The following is a 9,946-nucleotide window of genomic DNA, read 5'->3' as shown; positions in this document are numbered from 1 at the left end:
GCATTATGCCAAATGATTTCCTGGGACTTTCCGGAAGCCAGCATATCACATTGCGCCCAGTGACAAGGCGCATGAGGCTCATTTTAACATTCGCACTTCTTCACCAATAGAGAGAAATGCAAGCTGAATTAATTCTGTCTCCTGGCTAGGACAAGGAGGGAGAAATATAATTTTTGCATAGGAAAGCAACTTCCTTTAAAATGCAAATATCCTGTAATTAACATAGATGGCAAAGAAAAGGTGGAAAGTACCTGACAACTAAATGAGTGCTTGCTATAATGTACGTCTTTATGCTTTTCTCTAGCAGTACATGCTAAATTCATTGTGCTGGTTGTATGAAGCTCTTTTCTTCTCATTGCTTTAGGAATTTCAAGTAACAAGGACTCTTGTTTCCTCATCTAAGATGGCATGAAAATGGCCAACAATAAGTGTCAAAATTTTGGTTCAGGGGGTTGTTTATTTCTCTTGGGCTAGGAGGAGGGAAGTCATTTTTATTTAATTCCAGTGCAAGGGTATGGATTAAATTCCCAGTTCACCCACAATGCAATCCAGGTATGGCTTGAATGGGGGAAAATAGATGATGCTGTATAAAACAAGGCTTTGAAACAGGGCCTCTTATGAACAATACAGTATAATTACTTCAGCAAGAAGGATGCAGTCTAATTTTGGAAAAACCAAACAAAAATATACGTATATGTATTCTAACAAAGTATTTGCATTTTCACAGAAAGTCTAGCTTTAGTTTTTTAGTTCAGTGCGTCCTTTAACAGGAAAGAGTGGTAAGGTCTTATATTTAGGGAGAAAAAAAATGAAGGACATCATACAAGAAGCAAGTTTCATGAGTTGGAAACCTTACATCTGAGAAGCATTGTGTGGTCATTGACAACAAGCTGAACATGAGACAGCTGCTAAAAGGGTTTTGACAGTTCTTGGCTGCATCAAGAGCATTGTATTAAGATATGAGGTAATTATGTCTCTTTTCTTGGCATTAGTAAGACCACACCTTGAGTACTCTGTATGATTCTGAACACTACATTTCCAGAAGGTTATTGACTGGTTACACAGAATTCAATAGATGTCAATGGAGATGATACAGAGACTTGTAAGAAAATATTCAGTCTGAAGAAATAAGAGTGAGGTGAGATATGTGGGCCATATTCAAGTATGCTAAGGGAAGCTACAGAGAAAGTGGCCATAGAAACTAGCACCAGAAATAACAAATATATATTAGAAATATCAAGAGTTCATTTATATATAAGCAAAATTTAGTTAAGGGTAAGGTCTATATTACAATGGAATAGCCCTGCTATGGATGTTGTGAATTCTCTGTGGTTCTTTAGAAGAAGCTGGCTACCACTCCTGGATGGTTTAGTTGCTTTTCCCATCCATTGCAGAAAGTTGGAATAGATGATCCTCATGGTTGCTTCCAACTCTACAGCTTCATGATTCTAAGAATTCTCATCCTCAGTGGGATGCAAACTAATATCTGGCCACATCTTTCCTTCTTGATCAATGGCACTCTCTTTCCTCCCTTTGCTTTCTCTATCTTCATCTTCATGGTTCTGAAACTAAGCCCTTCTTGGCTTGTGAAATTCCACAATGCACTTTGTCTATTAACATCAACTTTCCTAATGAGTATTGAGGTCCATTCTCTCATTTCCTCTTTCTTCTTCTTCAACAGCTGGTCTTATCAGCTCCTTAACAGCCAGATAGATTCCTAAAGTACATCACATTTTAAGGTCAGTATCATGGGTATTTGTCTACTTTTGCAGATGACATGTCTCTATTTGGAGGCATCCTCTATTTGACAGTGATTCAGTCCACAATCTATTCAAAGATAAATTCAAAATAAAGACAGCAAAGGCTTGGAAGTTGCTCATCTAGACTTACCAGACTGAGTAGCATTCAGATCACTGCAGACTAAGCTACCCGAGCATTTCATCCCACCATATGACATCTGACTCATTCATGAGACTGTCTACTCCCCACCTTGTGCTCCTGAAGCTATTTTCCTTTCATATTTTTCCTACCCCCCCACCCCGACTGATTTTATGTCAGTTGTTTTGCCATTTCCACATATGAACAAGTAAAGTCTGCTTGGGCTTGTGGCATCATAGTCCTTACAGGTAGGAGTGATTTCAAAGTCCAGCTATACTGATAAATGAAGGGTCAGAGTCTGCTTTCTGGCCAGTGAATGGATCTGTAGCAGTTCCATCTCCTTTATTGCTCTGGAGAAACAAGAGAGAAACAAAGAAAACAAGAACGAAAGGAACCATGATCACTAGAGCTACAGGAGTCAGCAAAAAGTGGACTTTTAACAGAAGAGTCTCTGAAACGTGTTTTTCTACCTGAGCTGGACTAGAGAGTGGGGATTTGTCAGCAAAAAACCCCAGTGATGTTTTCTTTATTCATTCTTATTTTTCACTGAACACTTCTCAAGGTCCAAAACTGTGAACAACCCGATATGTAAAGGTTTGGGTATTAACAGGCTCAAAAACAAACTGGAACAACAGCATTCAGAGTTCATGATAAACAGACAGACACAAAATACCTTCTACTTTTCCCATTCTCACAATTTACACATATGTGTGGCTTGTGTTTATATTGTCAATATTGTGCATACCAAGCAGAAATTCTGTTGGGAACAAATAGTGCAAAGCAATATCTGTCAACAACAAAGCTTTCAAAATATACCTTCTTTGGATTCAGAACTATCCAGTATGAAAAACTATATGGCAGTTCTGTTTTAGTTACAGTATTTATTTTTAAAAGTATTATTATATTGCTAAATGTCTTCTTTAGGTGAAAGTGGCCATCATAATAGTTACAAAAGTTACTGGTAAGTAATTCCTTAATAACGGACAGGCTTGTTGCATCTGGTGGTTTACTTTTAGGGACAGATTTAAATTAGGGCTAATGTCTAACAACAACCCAAAAGTCATGCCTGCTCATCCCCCACAAAAAGAGGTAGCAGCCTTGGCATTCTGAGAAAGGTTGAGTTATATTGATTTATTTCATACCTGTTTGATTCATATTCTTTATAAAATAGTATATATCTATATATGTATAGCTATCTATATCTATTTCTTTCTATCTATCTATCTATCTATCTATCTATCTATCTATCTATCTATCTATCTATCTATCTATCCTCACATGTAAATATGAAAGAAAAGAGAAAAGGAGAAAAGGACAAAGAAGAAAGATGACAGAAAAAAAGAAATAAAATAAAATAATCAAAACATAAAAAGAACTATGAAGAAATGGCTTCTGATTTTCCTCTTGGCAGTTATATATATATATCAGGGGTCTCCAACCTTGGCAACTTTAAGACTTATGGACTTAAACTCTGGGAGTTTAAGTCCATAAGTCTTAAAGTTGCCAAGGTTGGAGACCCCTGATATATATGACTCAGATCAAATCTCTCTAAGATTACAGCCTAATTCTTTCCATAGCCTATTATTTCTAATCATCAAAAACACTAGTTATAATTTTATTTTTAATGCATTTATAAGGGATTTCCAGTCATTGGTAAAAAATCAATAATGACTATTATCTAATGAAAGAAGTCAGTTTGGTCATTTCAGCAAGATCTGTCAATTTCACCCATTGCACTTCTGCTCATCTCCCTGAGCATAAAATAATCTTGCCTCAGTCATTATATACTGAAGCAATCTTCTGTGATAATTTTCTAAATGTATGTCATTCAACCCTAAAATGAAGAGTTCTGACTTCAATTGAATATTAACATTTAAAATCCTTGATATCAATGTGTTTGAATCCATTTTTTAATTTTTTTTACTTATCTACCAAGCATCATAAAATTTACGTATCTACCAAGCATCATAGAACATTTCAAAATGTTCATATTTCCAAAATACATTTGAAGTATCTTTATACATTCTAGATATTTTCTCTGGTGTCATCTACCAACAATACATCTTTTTGTAAAAATTCTCTTTTGAGAAGAGAACATTTTCCCGCTGATCCATTTGTATATTATAACTAAAATACTTAGTCTACTTTATCATGCATTATTTAACCTCTTCTTCTATTTCAAGTTTCAACAAGTTGGTATGTTTTAGCAATTATATAGTCTGTGAACAATTGCACTTCAAATTTTGTCCTTCTTTGCTCCATACCATAAGCCTTTTTATCAAATTTATATCTTTCTGATAACTGTAAATAGGAAAACCATTGACAGCAATATCATTTTGCCATTAATTGCTCTTTTGATTTAATATTATATTCCTCTTGGTGACTCTCCAATACAGTAATTCCTGGTACATTAATAATTTGTCTTTGCCCTTTGTTTCTCTTCTGCAAAATATTTCTTGTATTAAGAGCCAAAGAGACGTTGTGTTTGCTGATATTTTGTCATGGCTTCATTTGTTCAATCTGCCTTGCATGGTTACCACAGATGCATTTGCCAGCATCTAAATTTCAAGCATCACAAAAAGTCCCTGATTTTGTTTGTGAAAGGTAAAACTATTCTGGACCATCTGCTTAATCCCTGTTTTCTGCCAGCATCAGCCTGCTTTCTTTTAGTCACCCTTCTGACTAAAGTAAAAAACAACAACGGAGGCAAGCTTTCCTCTAAGGCTTCTCTCATCAGCAATGCCTGTCTCTCTCCTGGTTGTTCATAAAATGATCAAAGTGATATTTACAACTCCAAAATATTCTGTGCTGACCTATCTCCGCCTTCATTTGGAAGCAGGAATTCATATAAGGTCTAAAAGGCAAAAATGGTTAATGTGTACCTTGAGAGTTATAAATCACTATCATATTGTGGCGACTCTGAATGATAAACTGTTGGGCCTAGAGAGGAAGCTTTCCAATGAAAAGTTGAGTCCTCCTAAAGACCAAAAACATATTTTAGAAAAGCAGACACTTCCTTATGTTATTATTACTTTTTAATTAAAAAGCAGGAATTTTATTGAAATATGGGTGGATTTGATATAGCACCATAACACAAACACATAACAAAAGGACAACAAAACAAATAAAAGTTTGTTTGCATGCATAGATCATGCGAAAATATTCAAAGCTGAGAGGTGCAAGGGTTGTTTGTAATTATTGCAGTGTCTGGTGTGCAGAGCAATGTCAACCAGAGCCAAGTCAGTTATGTATCTTCATAAGTTCTTCCATTCCAGCATTTTTTCCCAAGAACATAATAACGCAAAACAGGAAACATGTAATTATAATACAAATGTTAGACAAATTTTTTTTTCACAACAGATGCCTGGTAACTATTTCTATAATGTTTTGATTTGATCCTTTATTTATTTGCCAGTAGTGCTATTATATTTTTAAAAAAAACAATATTTATTTATTTGGTAGATGGGTTCAAGGAAAACAAATCTGGTCACGTTACCAACTTCAAAAACCGATACAAAAATCTATGCCATCAGATAAAAACTGAATGCACTAATTATCACATTAAAAAAGAGGAAAACCTTCTACGCACCAGTTCCACCTGTGCTTTCTACAATTTTGTAAACACCAAACTAAAAGACTCAAGGTCCATCCCACCCCTGAAAGGACCTAATGGTAAAGACTGCAACGACAACACTATTAAAGCCAACCTCTTTAACACATTCCTTGGCTCAGTATTTGTAAACAGCAATGGATCAAGCCCAGTATTTCCTAGTCGAACCACAGACAACTACAATGATCTAATACATATTGATTTTACAGAAGACATTGTTGAAAAGCACTGCGCAATATAAAACCATCCCTAACTATTGGACCAGACAGAATATGTGCCTACTTCTTAAAAAAGCTATCCATTGCCATAGCCGAACCTTTGAAAATAATCTTTGAAAAATAATCTTTGAAAAATCTTTCAAGACCAGCTCTGTGCCAAAATTGTGGTCACACACCATGGTCATCCTCATCTTCAAAAAGGGAGACCCCAACCTAGTTGAAAATTACAGACCAATCTCCTTATGCTGTGTCACCTGTAAATTCATGGAATCAATTATTAATCAATCCATTATCCTCCACTTAGAGACAAACAACCTACTCTCTAATAAACAATTTGGTTTCCGAAAAAAACTATCCCACAATCTGCAACTCTTACACTGCAAAAACATATGGACTACACAGCTCGATCAGGACAAAGCAATAGACACAATCTACAGAGACTTCTGTAAAGCCTTTGATTCAGTGGTATACGACAAATTACTACTAAAACTAAAATCTTATGGTATCTCTGGACACCTACGTAACTGGATAGAAGCATTCCTGTCAAACAGACAACAAATGGTCAAAATTGGGAGCATCCTATCAAATTCTGTACCTGTCAACGGTGGTGTCCCCCCAAAGCAGTGTTTTAGGACCAACTCTCTTCATACTCTACATAAATTACCTCTGTGATCATATTAAGAGCAACTGCGTTCTCTTCATTGATGATGTAAAGCTATTCAACACCACAGACAATACCGCTACCCTCCAAAAAGCCCTTGACTATGTATCAGAATGGCCAAGCAAATGGCAACTTCAAATCTCAACAAATAAATGCTCTGTCCTACATATTGGCAGAAAAAATCAGAAATTAAAATACAAGCTAAATAGTCAAGACCTTGTTGAGGATCCAAACTTTGTCAAGGACCTTGGAGTACTCATCTCAAATGATCTAAGTGCTAGAGCCCACTGTAACTACATAGCCAAAAAGGCATTAAGTTATTAATCTAATCCTACGTAGCTTCTTCTCTGGTAATATCACACTACTAACTAGTGCATACAAAACATTTGCTAAAGCTATACTTGAATACAGTTCATCAGTCTGGAACCCATATCATGTATCTGATATTAACACAACTGAAAAAGTCCAGAAATATTTCACAAGAAGAGTTCTCCACTCCTCTACTCATTGCAGAATACCTTATGCCACCAGACTTGAAACTCTAGACCTAGAAAACATAGAACTACACTGCCCCCGGTCCTATCTACATATAGTATATAAAATCATACATTGCAATGTCCTACCTACAAATGAATACTTCAGCTTCAATCATAGCAACACAAGAGCACACAATAGATACAAACTCAAGGTGAACTGTACCAAACTTGACTGCAGAAAATACGACTTCAACAATAGAATGGTCAATGTTTGGAATACTCTACCTGACTCTGTGGTTTCTTCCCCAAACCCCAAAAACTTTAGGGGTGTCTACTATTGACCTCACCCCCTTCCTAAGAGGCCTGTAGGGGGCGTGCATAAGTGCACCAATCATGCCTACCATCCCTGTCCTATTGTTTTTTATTTTTCTTGTAAGTATCTATCTCATGTATTCAAAACTATATTTATTCTTTTACCTGTATCTTGTAAGCGATTGACAAATCAACTAAATACTAAAATACTAAAAAAAAATACAAATTGAAACAGAATCTAAAGAGTGAAAAATATATATTAAATTCATCCAAGAATTAAACATTTGGCAAAAGAGGAACATCTTTACAGAATCAGTAAATCTTATTACAATTAGTGATCAGAATTCCACTAAAAGAAGTAAAAATTAAAACTGTCAAATTAAAGGGAAATAAAAAGAAATAATGAGATTATCAGTAAGAATTGATTATATTTTACAAACAAAATAACCCCCCAAATTGGCCATCTTCAAAGAAACTGAACCATATTGATTTGCTAACAATGCCTGTACATAAAATAAATCTACCTGATCCACAAATTTAGGTAATAAAAGCGACAAATACATTTAACATAATATAGATATTAAATGATGGTGTGTTTTCAAAGGGGGAATGTGTCTTCAACTTTAATTGGTTGCCTTGTGGTGAGATGGCGACAAACAAATGTAATAATTTAATAAATAAATAGTGGTAAACTCTAAGAGGTGTGAGGTGATGTGACAGCCAATTTGGTCTAGTAGTCAAAGTACCACTGTACCAAGCTAGAAACTTTGAGACTGTGAGTTCTAGTCCTGCTTTAGGCATCAAGCCAATCCTCTCTCAGCCTAGGAAGGAAGCAAGGGCAAAGTTTGACTGAAATCTTGCCAAGGAAACTGCAAGGACTTGTCCTGGAAGTTGCCCAGACTGACTTGAAGGCACTTAAAAGAGAAAAGATGAAATGAGATGAGATGATTTTCTCATCAACCTGAGCACAAAATCGGCAGCACAAACTTTGCTCATGCAGAGAAAGTTTATCATGCTGTAGCTGAGACCAGATACATATATGGCAATTAAGCGGTCAGTCCTATTTTCTCTAGGAATTGGAGTTGGGAAACTCCAGGAGTCTTTTGCAAGGTTATCATTTGTGATTAAGAGTTCAGCTATAAACATGTCTGTCCATGAAGGCAGGGCTGGAATGTCTTTTCCCTAGATATAGCCTTTTAAATAAAACAACTTCATCTAACACCGATAGTTGCTGCCTGTCTTGTGTCTCTTATTTTGGGGGTCCAAGGAAAAACATTGGCTATTTTGTCTTTGTGAACAGAAAGGGGATGACGTGGGACATAGATCTGGCAGAACAAGGAAACCACATCAAGAAGCTGAATCTGGGTGCAAAAACAGGTTGGTGATTTGTGAATTACTCTTTCAGTAGCCATAAAGATGAGGAGATGGTGGGATACTACTCTATTTTGGAAGTCAAACTAACTAGATGGTCTTGGCTAATTTAGGCCTCTCTTCCTCAGGCAGCAAAACGTCTCCTGTAAATCCTGGATTTCGTGGGCATGTTGCGTTGATGTTCTTGCTTAATGGGGCTGCTATAATTCACACCCAAATTTGGCAGCTAAGAAATCCAGATCATCACAAGTCTCTAGATGAGCATTTCTACACAGGAAATAGCTTACATTCTTCATGTAAGAGTACGCTGTGAAGGATTACTAACTGCAAAATATTTGAGGAGGGGAGAAACATATTTCAATTGTATTTTCCAGGTCTTACTGGTTCTTTCATAGTTTGACATTATTTCCTTTTGTTTTTGCAGACCTTCTTCCTCTTTTCTGAAGTGACAAATTAACTCAAGTATAATTACATTAGGATGTATTTCAACTCCAAAATAGAGAGCTGAATGCATTGTACAACTGAAAAATGGCACCAGAACATTAAAGCATAGCTAATGGAGGTACTTTTACCTCTTCAAAACAATAAGGCAGTTTGTTATGCCTGAAAGCAAAATCCCTTCAATGTCCAATCTGAAGTAAATTAATTGGGATTTAATACTGAGGAAGTGGCCTTGATTTCCCACAGAAGATGAAAAAGATTCCTCCCCCTCTATGTACCCAGAGTGAATATTAACTGGTTGTGTCAATGATTAAGTAGTTTTGTTCAGATTGGGTATTTTGTGAACTCAGTTACTTTGGCTTATAAACCATGACTTATGGCGTGCCATGATATATGAACTCAGTGAGTGTAGTTTATTCAACAAATCGTGGTTGTATTCAACATATGGACTACATGCACAAACACATACAGAGAATATTAGTGTTGTGAAACCCCACCCCTCTCTCTCTCTCACACACACACACACCACCCCCACCCCCACACACTAGAGAGAGAGAGAGAGAATCCCTATTCTAGAAAGGTCTGTCTTCTCATTGAAAAAAATTCAGCTGGTAAATATGGATTCAGAACTATATTGCATCCAATCTAAGATGAATACCACTGGCATGACTGCAATGTATTTAGTGATCAGGTAAAGGTAACGATTTCCCCTGTCCAGTTGTGTCCAACTCAAGGGGGCGGTGCTTATTTCCATTTCTTAGTCGAGAGAACCAGCGTTGTCCAAAGATGTTTCTATGATCACATGGCTAGCATGACTAAATGCTGAGATACATGGAACACTGTCTACTTGCATTTTCATACTTGAACTAAAGAAAGAGATGGGAGAATCCAGATGGCTTAAAAGCAACATGTCCAGTTCCATCCTCGTTTGAGGTTGACCACTGATGAGACAATGCAATAAGGTCCAAAAATTCCATGA

General features: G+C 36.3%; 1 long non-coding RNA gene across 1 annotated transcript; it reads left to right on the top strand.

Annotated features, from left to right (window-relative positions):
• The first annotated feature begins 407 nt into the window (after window positions 1-407).
• LOC148126867 (uncharacterized) lies at window positions 408-9,427 on the top strand. Its single transcript, XR_015741656.1, has 3 exons — window positions 408-428; window positions 8,460-8,532; window positions 8,951-9,427. It is a non-coding gene; the product is annotated as an uncharacterized LOC148126867 (long non-coding RNA).
• The last annotated feature ends 519 nt before the right edge of the window (window positions 9,428-9,946 follow it).

Source organism: Pseudonaja textilis, chromosome 2 (genome assembly GCF_049901715.1).
Source record: "Pseudonaja textilis isolate UNSWEBS1 chromosome 2, rPseTex1.2, whole genome shotgun sequence".
In the NCBI taxonomy this organism is placed as follows: Eukaryota; Metazoa; Chordata; class Lepidosauria; order Squamata; family Elapidae; genus Pseudonaja; species Pseudonaja textilis.
The sequence above is the reverse complement of the archived record's forward strand: the minus strand, read 5'-3'. Positions and strand labels throughout refer to the sequence as shown.